The sequence below is a fragment of the Peromyscus californicus genome, unplaced genomic scaffold, assembly GCF_007827085.1.
Source record: "Peromyscus californicus insignis strain IS unplaced genomic scaffold, ASM782708v3 Scaffold_7__1_contigs__length_154581171, whole genome shotgun sequence".
NCBI classification, from domain to species: Eukaryota; Metazoa; Chordata; class Mammalia; order Rodentia; family Cricetidae; genus Peromyscus; species Peromyscus californicus.
This window is the reverse complement of record NW_026294595.1, coordinates 54,937,919-54,951,133: the sequence shown is the minus strand read 5'-3', so window position 1 is coordinate 54,951,133 and position 13,215 is coordinate 54,937,919. Positions and strand designations below refer to the sequence as shown.

At 42.0% G+C, this 13,215-nt stretch overlaps 1 protein-coding gene across 8 annotated transcripts in view; it reads left to right on the top strand.

Annotated features, from left to right (window-relative positions):
* Window positions 1-13,215, top strand: part of Znf385b (zinc finger protein 385B) — a 407,065-nt gene that overhangs the window by 279,098 nt on the left and 114,752 nt on the right. The window contains exon 1 of one of the 8 annotated variants that reach the window (XM_052723005.1): window positions 10,739-10,863. The exons of the other annotated variants lie outside the window; for them this stretch is intronic. The gene's annotated coding sequence lies outside the window, so the exon portion shown is untranslated. Of the gene's footprint in view, window positions 1-10,738; window positions 10,864-13,215 lie in introns of those variants that run through there. 8 annotated transcript variants of the gene reach the window in all.

The following is a 13,215-nucleotide window of genomic DNA, read 5'->3' as shown; positions in this document are numbered from 1 at the left end:
TTGAGAACATGATCTTAAAATACTTACTAAATAAGAATTCTTGCTATAATTTTTAAGATACCTGAAAACCAAATGTAATTGTAGAAATTCAGATATTTTGTCATTCAGTGAATAGTCCCACAGACTTTAATGATAACTAATAACTTTAAGTAATGATTATCTATGAGTAAGGGCTTGCTTATAGATGAGAGCCTCCCTCAAGAATCCCCTGTATTCATGGTTGGTATTTGTCTGTTCTTCCTCCTGGTTGCTTAGGAGAAGCAGAACAGAGTGAGGAGTGGGGCTCAGCACAGTCTACTACATGGGATTCAACCCCCAGTCTCCATGAATCATATTGAAGGATGGAAGCTCAAAACTGCAATTGGAGGGGTGCTCAGACCAAAGATCAGAAATTGAATGTCCCTGCAAGCTGATCCTTACCACTGTGCTCCTTTTCTTTCTCACACTCAATCTTTGCTTCAACCCATTAGATAACAGCCCCAGAACCAATGAGCTACCATGTTTTGCTGATGGTACCTTTCATCTGTGTGATTTTCTCAACCTCAGTTCTTAATTTTTAGAATGTGAGTTGGCCAAGTATTATTTTAGAATCCCAATATCCTTTGCCGTTCTGTGCCAAAACACAGAAGCAGGCCTGTCTCCTGTCCTGCTCCATGGCCTATGTAGGGATAGCCCTTTCTCCAAGGCCAAGCTTTGACTATGGCTCCTGAAGACAGTCACCTTGTCTGTCCACCTCAGGGGCAGATCTGGAAGGCAGTTCTATGCAGGCATTGGAAGCAGTTTCAGGGCCATCAGTACACATGCTTCTGGAACCCCATAATAAGGTCTGGAAGGGAAGAACACAGATTTCATGTAGGCAGATCCACTTGGCCTATAGACTTAGGAGAGGTGTGACCAGAAAGATTGCATCTGATGTGGATATTGCAATCCAGTTATTTTAAAACTCCATCCAAATATGTGAATAGACTTTGAAGGCTGAAGATATGTCTTTCCTGTATAGCCTTTTAACAACTTATGTTTCAAGATCGTGTGTCTCTCAGCCCCATGGTGTCCTGGGAAGTAATTTCAAGTAGTGCTTAAGAGCAGTCTTGCAAGCCGAGGCAGAGTTCTGAGTTGGTTTGATTTCTGAGTTGTCCATTTTCTGACCCTTAGAGCCCTGGGTAGAGTGCTTTATCTGCTGAGCAGAGGTAATAAAATCTTCCTGCGGGTTGTAGCTCAAGTAGGAGAGGTTAAAGTCTTTAAGAGGCTTAGCTCAAGTAACTGCTCCGTCGATCATTGGGCTGTCATCATCTTCATAATCACTGGCATGATTCTCACAGCTGCTAGTCCTCATTGTCCATAACTATTGTGATGACCTTGGGCAAATCTCATGGCCTTTCCAAACCTCCATTCCTTCATTTATACAGCATCTGCACACGGGATAATTAAGAGTCTGTCTAGTTGAGCAGGAACTTTGTACAGTGCTTTCTTTCCCTTTCCATTCAGCTTGATCGTAACTCCCCCTTCAATCTCTCTTGTAAATTGGGCATGGAAGTTAGCTACTACACATGTAATACTACCGTGTACTATATTTTGATTAAACTTGGTATGCGAAAATCGGAATCTTTGGTACAATACTGAAATATTCTGGATTAAAGATGCAGTTATGATATAAATAGCTACCCACAGGATGATACATTGTAGAGTTCCTGTACTCACAGGCTCTTCTGGTAAATTAAAAATCAAATCTGATTTACAAAAAGATATTCAGTTTGCCTGTAACTCTTCAGAAACATTTAAGTATTTTTTTAATCTCTTTGAATCACAGTCTTTCAAGAGTTGATTTAATCAGATTTCTCTCTCTGACAAACAAGCATGACTACAAATATTTGCAGCCAGTTCCTGGAGAAGAGGTGGTCCATGGATCCTAAATCAAGAACCCTGGCATCAAACCAAAACAGAGATAAAGCCAGGGGAAAATGGAATATGCTGAGGATGTTGGAGCCCTTTCTAAATTCTGACCTCAATCACCTAGTCTTGTAGCATCATGGAAGCAAAGAGAATAGCATCTACCACTGGTGGTACTCTATACCAGGCACAGAATCCTGCATTTTATGAGTGCTACCGTGTCATCCCTCATCCAAAATGAAAAGGCAGGTCTTTCTGATAAGGAAACCAGGACTGAAGCAGTCCAACAACATCTCCTCAGTAGAAAACAATGGAAGCAAAACTTACAATTGGGACTTGCTGTAAAGCCACTACAGTGTGGGGAAAGGCTACACTCTTTTCTTTTTTCTTCTCAAGCTCCCAGATCCTTACAAAAGAGGTCACAGAGATGCGGAGATCGCTCTTCCTTGTGATCTTTGCCCAAAGAACCTCCTTAAACCAGTATGGTCCTCCTGGCAGCCAGTCTTGCCTTCTGCCGTGTTGGGAGCTTGGCTGTCTTGCAACAGTGGCGTGTCGCTGTTGGGATGGACAGGGTGGGCAGAGGGTTGAGAGATGCCAGACTCTTGGCTAGACATGACTCAACAATTCTGATCCCCTACGTGCCCCAGTAAAAGTTTCCGGCTGATGGCTATATAAAGCAGTTGTCAGCAGAGGTGGCCTGTCAGATTCAGAATGTCCCATCTGCCAAATCCCACACGAGAAAAGTGAAGACAGGGAAGACAGGGCCCATTTGGAAAAGAAGATCTGCTTCTAGAAAGATTTATTACACAGGGGTCATGTTGCACCCATGAACGTGCTCACCCAACTTGACTCCTCCTTGACTCACTCATTCATTCACATTAAGATGACTCATTAATCTTTTCGAAAAGGAGGAATAAACAGAGGGCCTTACATGAGGGACAGAACAACCAGAGTCTTGCTGGAATTCTGTCCTGGCATTATAATATAATATAATTATAATCTAATAGTGACCTTTCCTCATAAATAGCCCAACCCAATATTGTGAAGTAATCACTGTGGTTTGCATAGTTTAAAGCCTCCTATGTTAAGGTAAGGCAGGTGTCCCCATGTTCTAGTCTGTCTAAATAGAACATTCTTAGTGAGCTGGGAATATGCTCACAGATCCATTTTTGGTTCCAAGTCATTTTAAGATATGCTATCTTATCACTTCAGACTTCACAGTGTGTCCTAGAAAACCATGCTGTTTTCACACTGATATTAAAGGCACAGTGTGGCTTGGGATTTGATTTAGATTTTCCTTGTGATTTCCCACATGACCCAAAGTGTCTGACCTTTATTTGGAAATAATGAGGAAAACATACCTTGAGAATATTTGAGAGGAAATATGCATATTTAGGAATAAGTGACATCTTATGTGCCATTTTTCTTACAGGCTGTGAATGGTACAAATGATAAAATCCTTAGACCTCCAGTGAGAGGAAACTCTCAAGAAATGTTAATATAAGAACCATTGATATACAAACATGTAGAGATGAATAATAAATTCATTGAGTGTTACTTGGTCTTAAAAATACATTAGTGAGATGGCTCATTCAGGAAAGATAACTTAGATTCCACAGGACCCAAATAAAAAGTTGCACATGACAGTATGTGCCTGCAATCTCAGCTCTGGAGAAGCAGAGACAGGGGGATCCCTGTGGCTGGCTAGCCAGTCTAGGCAAAATCATAGAGCTCTGGGGTCAGTGAAAGACCCTGCCTCAAAAAAATAAAATAACAACAAAAGTGGTGAGCAATTGAAGAAGATACCTCATGTAGACCTCTGCCTTCCATCTCTCTCTCTCTCTCTCTCTCTCTCTCTCTCTCTCTCTCTCTCTCTCTCTCTCTCTCACACACACACACACACACACACACACACACACACACACACACACACAAGACAGAGAGAGAGAGAGAGAAATAAGTTGTCAGGGTAGGGATATAGTTTAGTTGGTAAAGTGCTTTCCTGCTATTACACAAAGCCCTGGGTTTGATTGCCAGCACACATATACTTCAGTGTAATGGTGCACACATAGAGTCTCATTGCTTAAAATGTGGAAGCAGGGGCATCAGAAATGCAAGGTCATCTTTAGCTACATAGGGAGTTCAAGACTGGCCTGAAATGCTTGAAGCCCTATCTCAGATAGATAGATAGATAGATAGATAGATAGATAGATAGATAGATAGATAGATAGATAAATGAGTTGGTCTCTTTCGAGTTTAGGATAAAGATTTATAGACAGTGTCTTGAGAAAGCTCTAACCAGGACACTGCAGTTCCTTTTGTCCTCTTCTATCAAATCTACATATAAGTCAGTGGGTTCCTGGCTGAGGATGTTTACATACCTATAAATGGAGATAAACACAGAGTATTTGGTAGAATGAGCAAATACCAAGTCTCATACATACCCAGAGTGATTTTTTTTCCAATGTGTGCATCCCAACTGTGATAATGAAATACCACTTTATTTTAAATGTTACTGACTTCATAAGAACTTTATAAATACTAAGAAAACTATAACATTAATAATATATAAGAAGTGCTTAAAAATCATATGATACTAAAATTGTGTGTCTCATTGGGAAGACTGGAGGAAGTGTGGCCATTCATTCATTTAAGATCTCTCCTGAGTGCCTGCTATGGGCCTGACACTGTTCCAGAAGCTGGGAAGATCTTCTGAAAAATAGCTGTTGTGTTCTTGCTGACTAAATTCCATAGAGGAGACAGTAGTGTCCACATAGCTAGGCTTGGAGAGGGGAGCCCCATGACAAGAAAACCTCTTCTGAAGGTAGTAATTTGGCACTCTGGAACAGAGAAAGGAGATCAAGACCCTGGGAAATGGGGAGGAAGACGCTATATGTAGAATCTAAATTAAGGGCATCACCATGTGGTAACTGTAGACGATGCTAACATGTATGGCTTCCTTTAAAGTGAGGTGGGAAAGCCTCTCACTTTGGCATCATCAGATGGGTATTTCTAAGTAGTTTGCTTGGTTGCTAGGTTGAGAGCCAAGTGTAGGAGAGCATCAGTGGCTCCATGTAGACCTGGCAAGAGCTGATAACTGGAGGGCAGACAAATGTGGTCTGGAACCGGACCATGGAATGACACAGAAAATGCTAGAAGGTTTGCTATCTGTACGGGAGGTAGAAACTATAGAATTTGGTTGCAGTTGGGATACAGGTAAGAAGCTATAAAGGGAGCATCAAGGAAGCACACATATTAAGAACTTGCTTACGTCTTGACCTTCAGTGAAATGTTCTCTGGTCATTCTCGCCCTTTTAGTTTCTCCTTCTATGACAGTAGTTGATTCTCGAGCTCATCGTGTTCGTATGTCTTAAACATGGCTGCTGGTGTTAGGAAGTATTAGTGAATGTCGGAAAGATTTCTACCTTTCTGGAGGCCATCTTCTTCCTGTACTGTAGCCTTGTGCTTTGTTCTGCTTCATTTTTCTTGCCTGGTAATTTATACAAGATTTTATGTGTCTTATTAGTCTCTAATTGTTTTAGAGCCACTTTTCAGTGTCCACGTGTCTAGTTGAGTAAGGGAGGAAGCGAAGGTTAATACAGATAATCCAGTTTCTCCATAGATAACTTTATAGGTTTGCCTGCTTTGAGTATGCATAGTTGGACAACACAAAGCTACTGTGACGTCGTTGAAACACAATCATTTTTACATTAAAAGGGCATTATTTACTCTCTCAAGAGTTACTTTGAAACTGCAGAGCACTCAAGTGACGTAATCAGGTTTGTCAGTTAATCATCATGCATTTATCAAAAGGAGTTCAAACAAAAGTGCTGATGCTGAAATACCACCATCAACTAAAACTTAGTTCACAATGAAGAAAAAAGAGGCTAAAATTTGGGATTTGATGTTTAAAAAGTGGTCATTTCTGATTTCAAAAAATTTCAAATATATTGAATTCCTACAAGATTTGTTTTGTGAATTTATACCAATTATAAATCGGTTCTTTAACAAGGTCATGTTCATGTTCACAGAAAAGTCAGCACTCTTTCACGTGCAGAGAAATGAGCTCTGGTTACAGCTCTCTGAGTATGTCTTCACATACAACAGAGATCATGGTTCAGGCTTTCCGAGGCAGACAGGCCATAAACAAGGAGGATGCTGCCTCCGTTTCAAGGCCCAGTGTGGTAATGTTGCCATTGAGGTGCTGTTGCTGGCATATTGCTGTGTTGAATGCAGCTATCCTGTGGGTTAACAAAGTTCCTGCGGTCTATCCAGGAATTCAGTGACCACCTGTGATCCTGTGTCCAAGGAAAAGACTTCTGAGTTCTAGGATGCTGACCTCTAATTGCAGGGCTGGAGATACAGCTCAGATGGAGGAGTGTTTGCCCAGCATCCAGGAAACCCTTGTTCAATCCTCAGTATGCAATACACTAGGTGTTAGGGTTGGGGGGCAGGAGCCAAGCCTGTAATCCTAGCACTCAGGAGATGGAGGTAGGAGAATCAGAAGTTCAGAGTCATCTTCAACTATCTAGTGAGTTTGAAGCTTGGAATACATGAGACCCTGTCTCAAAAGGAAAAATAAAAGAATGGACCCCATTTGTAAGGAGTAGACCTGTACTCTTAACAGTGTTCATAATTATCAATGGGAAGTAAGAACATTAATTAATGTATAATAGCAGAGTTCTTATGATAAAATCTAGATGCTATTCCCTTCATCTCATTCATTATTTCATTGAGTACCTTTTCTAGACAGAACGGTAGGCAAAGAAGAGAGCCAAATTTAGTCTCTAACCAAAGAGCTTAGCATTCCCTAGGGAAGAAGGTATCAACACAGTAATACACAAACCAGTGTCTTAAGTACCATAATAAACATTGCAGTGAATACATTGCAGGTTTGGAAAGAAAGAAGATACTTATGAAAGTAGAGAATGCCTTCCTGAGGGGCAAAATGGTATCTAAAACTCATTTTTAAACAGAAAGGACTTCAAATAAGACAAAAGGGGAGACACATCCTGGGAGGTATGACATGAATGAAATAATACAACCAAGAAAGCATGCCTATCCTAGAAACAACTGCTGCCTCATGTGGTAAACGTTCTTGGGGCATTGGCCCCATATCTGGCACCACCTGAGGGCCAGAAGATAGGAGATAAATAAATAAACAAACAAATAAGTAGGCATTCCTCTTGATGGAAGCATGTGTTTAACAGATTTTATAAAACTAGTTCTGTTAAATATGAAGATGGCAGTGGATGCTGAGTTGAAGCCATTGGAAGGGAATCCCATGGTGATGGTTTAAGTGATGCTGATAACACTCACTGAGTCCTTCAATAGTCTAGGTACCATAATAAGAATTTACGTCATTATTTCCCTCAGCTCTGCTCAGGAGATGATATTATTATTTTATTCTTGCTCTTCAGTTGAGAGAATTATATCTTAAAAGGCAATTAATTCATGAAATATTCAGTTAGTGAGTAGCAGAGTGGAGATTTGAATGAGTATGTTGAATTTCAGAGCCTATATCTTACTGAGGAAAGCCACAGAAAACACTTGAATAGGAAAATGGTTGACTCAAGGTGCTTTTAAGAATTCCACTGAGGGATGAGAGGGGAATCTGTGGTTGGTATGTAAAATGAATTTAAAAAATTTAAATACAAAAAATAATGAAAAGTTTAAAAAGCTCAAAAAAAAAAAAAGAATTCCACTGGTTATTATTGAGTCCAGTTGGTAAATATTATGTTAGTGGACTGGAGATTTTGAGGAGTCTCATCTGAGATACCACATGTTACTAAGGAGCCTGAGGTTCCCTTCTCAGGGTTCCGAGTCTCTTAATAAAAGAATTCAACAACAGACTCTGTAGGATGTTCAAGGACAATTTCATTAAATTTGAAAAGAAAGACCACAGGACAGGTAAGCCATAAATCTCAGTAGCTGCATAGAGGAGGGAGGTGGGGAAGAGAGGGAATGCCTCTTTGAGTTAGGCATGGAGGCAAAGCAGCCCCTGTGGCAGAAGGAAGGTAACATCAGAAAAAAAGACTTAAAAAAGCCCAAAGTACACAACAAAGGAGATGTAGGCTCTGGCCAGTATCCGAAAGAAAGATGCATAAAAGAAAGAAAAAGAAAAAAAATGTAGCTTTCTGTGTGAAGACTCTTGAGAAGCTGAGGGACCTGACAGCCACAGAGAGCGAGGATGCTGGAAAGGAGAAGAACATTCTCATTAAAGGCACCATTATTTCCTCCACCTCTTCAGTATCATGTTAGGTGAATCTGCCCTCCCAAGGGGTGGTCTCCTACCAGGAGGACTGACCCGTGCCAGTAAAGCTAACTCTTACGTTTTGAGTAGCTTGGAATGAATGATAGGTCTCCACCCAGGAGGAAATAGTATTCCCTCAATGGCCTCCAGTGCTACTACAGTGAAGTATAGATGCTAGGCCATTCATTCATTCATTCATTCATTCATTCATTCATGATATTTCATCTGTGCTTTCTAGACCTACTTCTATGCCTGCTACATTAGAGAGCAGCTAGTGTGCAGCTCAGTGAAGGCTGCAGTAATGAGTATGAAAAGGAAAGGAAACTGATGTCATAAAGATCACTAACCTGATTGGAGAACTCAGAAGAGGAGAAATCAAGCATCACATCATAACATCAGGTTTCCTACAGTCTAAATGGGAAGCCGCTGGTGCTAGACTATGAAATAGAGACCACGGGGGGCGGGGGGGGGGGGGCGGGGGCGGGGTGCAGGGGGGGGCAGCTGCCATGGCAGGGCTGTGATAACTGTTTTCATCCAGCGTGAGTTGGAGGTGAGGTGTCCCTGTGATACTGGCAGGAGAGCTCTGGGAGGTGCTTAGAAACTCGGAAGAGAAACAACTTAGATGTGGGATTGTATTCTGCCAGTGGTAAGAAGGTCATGAACGACTAGTTAAAGGTTTTTAAACCCTGCTAGAGAAAATGGAAGTGTAGGCTACTCTGAAAGGAGTTGAAAGTCCAGGGAAAAGAAAGTATAGACTGCAGTTCATAGGATGCAGTAAGTTTTCCTCAAGAGTGGAACGACTGAAGAAAGCTGTTGAGTAAAGTCTGGAGTGAGTGGGCTGCACTCACACAAGGTACTCAGTTGCTGCTGATCCATCCAAACTCCTCCCATCCTTTAGACAACCACTTACAGGCCACCTCTCCACACAGCCTTTATCCCTCCCCCAGGCTCACCCTGGGAGATGTAAGCATTCTTTATCCCATTTCCACACAGCCTTTATCCCTCCCCCAGGCTCACCCTGGGAGATGTAAGCATTCTTTATCCCATTCTCCTACAGGCACCACCCACCAGCAGAGAGATTCCGCCTGCTTCGGGTGCCCTGGGGGTGGTGGGAAAACACAAATTTGCTGTGCCCCACCCCAGGAGGCCTGGGATGGGGACTGGGAATTTGTTTTTCATACACATACACGTTTTGGGGAAATGCTGATGTAGCTCACCTAGGGGCCCACACTTTTGAACACCGACTGAAACTAAAAGTATATAGAAGTATAAGTAAAGTTTGAAAATTCACCAGTTGCAGACCCAGAGATAGTCCTGAAAAATACTCCAAGCAGGTGCACAATACTTGGTCTACTGGCCCATGGGCTCCTGACCCATGGGTCTACTGACCCATGGGTGAAAGTTTAATTTCACAAAGAGGCAAAATCCCGGCATGACTCTCTTTTATGTTATTCCTTGGAGACTAAACATGTAAGACACACACAGGTGTTAGTTGGAGGGAAATGGGCTCAGAGCTAACCTACCACGCCCCACATAGTGTTTTACTGCTGCTCATGCCTGGAGAAGCACACTGTCTAAGAACTGACTTTATAATCACCATTTTGAACTCCGCATCTGGTTATTATGCTAGGCGCTTTACCTTTCCCTGGTCATGACTGTGCAAACCCGACGTGATTGGTTTTGTACATCTCCAGGGTTGGCTCTGGCCAGCAAAAGTACTAAGTTGCACAATGCTTGTACAAACATCGGTGAGATGCCCTCTAAGCAAATTCACCTGTGTTGGTGGCAAAACACTACACAGTCCTCACTCCCAGTCACAGCCACACTGTGCAATGTGGACAGATCACCATCCTTATTCTGACCACAGAGCCAAATGACACGAGATGGAGGGTTGCATTAGTTAAATATGGGAGTAGATACTGTATCATTTTACTCCCAGGCCTAGACAAGTGCTAATTTCAACATGATAATTCCCCCATAGAGCTGAAATTAGGGTTTTGAGTTGGAATGCATTGACATCACTGCTAATGTTGTCAACATCAAATTGTCATCAGCTTTAGTCTTTTTTAATTATATGCTCTAAATCTTTACTTAAAACCTGCATTTCCATGGGAAAGAAAAGCACTTTTTTTTCCCCACACCAAATAGCTTGTAAATAAACCGTTTTCTGCTAACAGAATACAAATCAGGTTCATTTGGGAACAGGTTCCGCTCTGAAATAAAAGGCAAATTTAAATTTTAGATATGGCTACCCATTTAGGAAAAAAACGAAAACTCTTTAAATCTAAGTGATACCAAGAATTCCAAATCATTGTAATAGATACTCTGTGAACATTAAGCTGTTTTGTTGGGGGAGAGACGGGCATCTGATTCATCTTGCCACAGAGGACTGCATGGGGGACTGAGAAAATTAATAACACTAAAGAAAGTGACTTGTCAGTCTTTTAGGATATATTTGGTTGGCTGTCGTCAGAAGGTAGCCTGCCCTCTCCCAGGAATCGTGTTGCAAACACTCTCCTCTATAGTAATTAGAGCTAGGCAGCAATTGGAGACCTGTGATTTGTTCAGACGCACTGCCTGCCTGCCTACCCGCCGGCCTTTCCTAGCGCCACATCTCGCAGGAGCGCCGGGCGGAGATGATGGAAGGATTTATCTCTCCGTGTAATGCCGCGCACAGTGAGTGAGCGAAGGCGTGAGTGCCGACTGTAATCTTTAAAGTGAAGGTAAGCATTGCTGACTGCTCAGCACTCACACCGCAGGGGACTTCTCCACGAAGTGTGTGACAGAAATGTAAAATGGTCCAAAGCAGCTGCAGAAAAAGAAAAACGTCGGAATCAGGAAAAATAACACTTGCTAATTTTAAGACACCCCCGATCCCCCACCGGGCGCGCACTCCTGATCTTACTTCTGGTTTTCCTAACTTGTTTGTATTTAGAGTGTGTTGTTGAGGCACTTAGCTAAATATCATAAAGATGTGGTTGGATGAGTCCCTGTCCTATCTGTCTGAACTACAGTTCTTTTTTTCCTTTTGAAGTTTGTCTTAGAATAACTGCTGGATAGTGTGTGAGAATCGCCTCTCTTTCTCTTGTCTTACTGAGGTTTCTTTAAGCTGAGGATGTACCCCACCTACAAGTCCACATTCATATTGACGAAACAGTGACTGGTCGCCTGCAATAAAATGGAGCAATGTGGGTGATTTGTGCTGTTTGTCCCATGATTTTTATGACAAGCAGACTGCAGGCTATAAAGGTCCATCTGGTTTTAGTCAAACTCAGTGGTTTGATGTTTGTTTCAACTCTTGGGCATAGAACTCTCTCGGGACAGCAGGTAAGCTTAGCTCCTCCAGAGGGAGTAGTGTCTGCTCTAAGGATGGGCGGATTTTGTGTGTATAAAATAGGTGCTTGTGACATCTCACTTCTACTTGGATGTACCCTTTTTTTTTTTCCCTTTTCTTTTCAACATTGCTGTTTGTAAAACATGAATAAATGTTACTGCTAGGAAAGGACTTGGGAACCCTTGGCAGCGGGAAGATGTTTTTATCTCACAGTCCCCAGTGGGATTTTAGGTGGTTTGGAAAATATTGAAACAGCGTCAAGTTCTTGTATTCTGCCTCATGGTGGATTAGAGGTATAAACACTGAGGGTTCAGTGAACTCTTGCAACAAAAACAAGTATGTTAAAGCCAAAGCTCATTAATGTTTCCAAGGTCCTTCAAGCTCTGTGATGTGTGACCTCTTAGACTGTGCTACTCGATGTCGTCATCACGGTAGACTGGCACCTGATTTCAGCAGGCTCTGTCTACTATTGTTACCGTTTTCTATGATTGCTTTCTTTTCTTTCATTGTCATTTATTATGTGTGCATATGATATATATGTGTGCTTGTGTGCATGTGTGCATGCACATGGAGACCAGAGCTCTGTCACTCTCCCCCTTACACTTTGCGATAGGGTCTCTCCTATTGGACCTGGAGCTCACTGACGAAACAAGACTAGCTGCCAAAGGAGCTCCAGGGATCCAAACGTGGGCCATCACACCTGCACAGCAAGCAGTTTACAAACTAAGCCGGCCCCCATAAGGCCCTGCATGTTTACCTTCTTATGGAATTGTTTACCCGTGTGTATCACTTCATTTGTCAGAAGAGCATAGGATGATCATAATCCATCTAGGACTCTAGAAGACATCTTATTAAATACATATGTAAGAAGTCTATTTGATATATGTAGTAGGACCATGAGTCCTGAAGTGAAAAGGGATAGTGCTTGTGTGACCCAGGACACAAGGCTAAGTTTCTATAAAAAATACACCCTAAAAGTCCATGATGCATTTTAAAAATACATACTAAAAGTCCTTGGGGACATCTAAGTTCCTAACTTGTCCCATCCTATCACAAGGTGAGCAGATACCGCTGTGGAATCACATAGGAAATCAGTCCTTAGTTGTGGCAGCCAACCCAACCACTTGAGACATAACCAGAGACGTGTGGCCTAATAGAATTGTTGTGTTGTGGCCAGATCCTCAAGTAGTCTCCCTCTCAGTCCCTTAATATATAGTAAAATAATGCAAGGAGTGAAATCAGAATTAACCCAGCAAAGCTGCAAAGGAGGCGGAGGCAAAAATCTCATGAGTAGTTCCCGGTAGTATTATGATGAGTGATGGACAAAGGGACAGGAAGACAGAACAGACAGAGGACAGATCAGCACACACAGAGCCTGGAGAGAGAGAGAAGAGATGAGAGGCAGGGAGGACTGACAGATTGGGAGTCAGGGTTGGGGTGGAGGTGGTGAAGGATATGAAAAGACAGAGGTCTGTGCTGTTAGAAAAGAGAGAGAGGAGATAAGTTGGAAAATGGGTAGAGATTATGCAGTTTGGAACTTTACCTGGAATTGCTTCATCAAAGTAGATTTGGTGAGTATCAGGTCCATTTTTGTGGTTTTATTTTTCTTTCCATTGGTGTCTTTTAAAGCAGGGGTCACTTAGAGGACTGTGTCAAGTCCAGAAAAGAGACCAAGAGTTAAAAATAAACGTGTTCTAAAAGAAAATATTTCCATCCCTTTGCTGCCTTACGACATAAATCA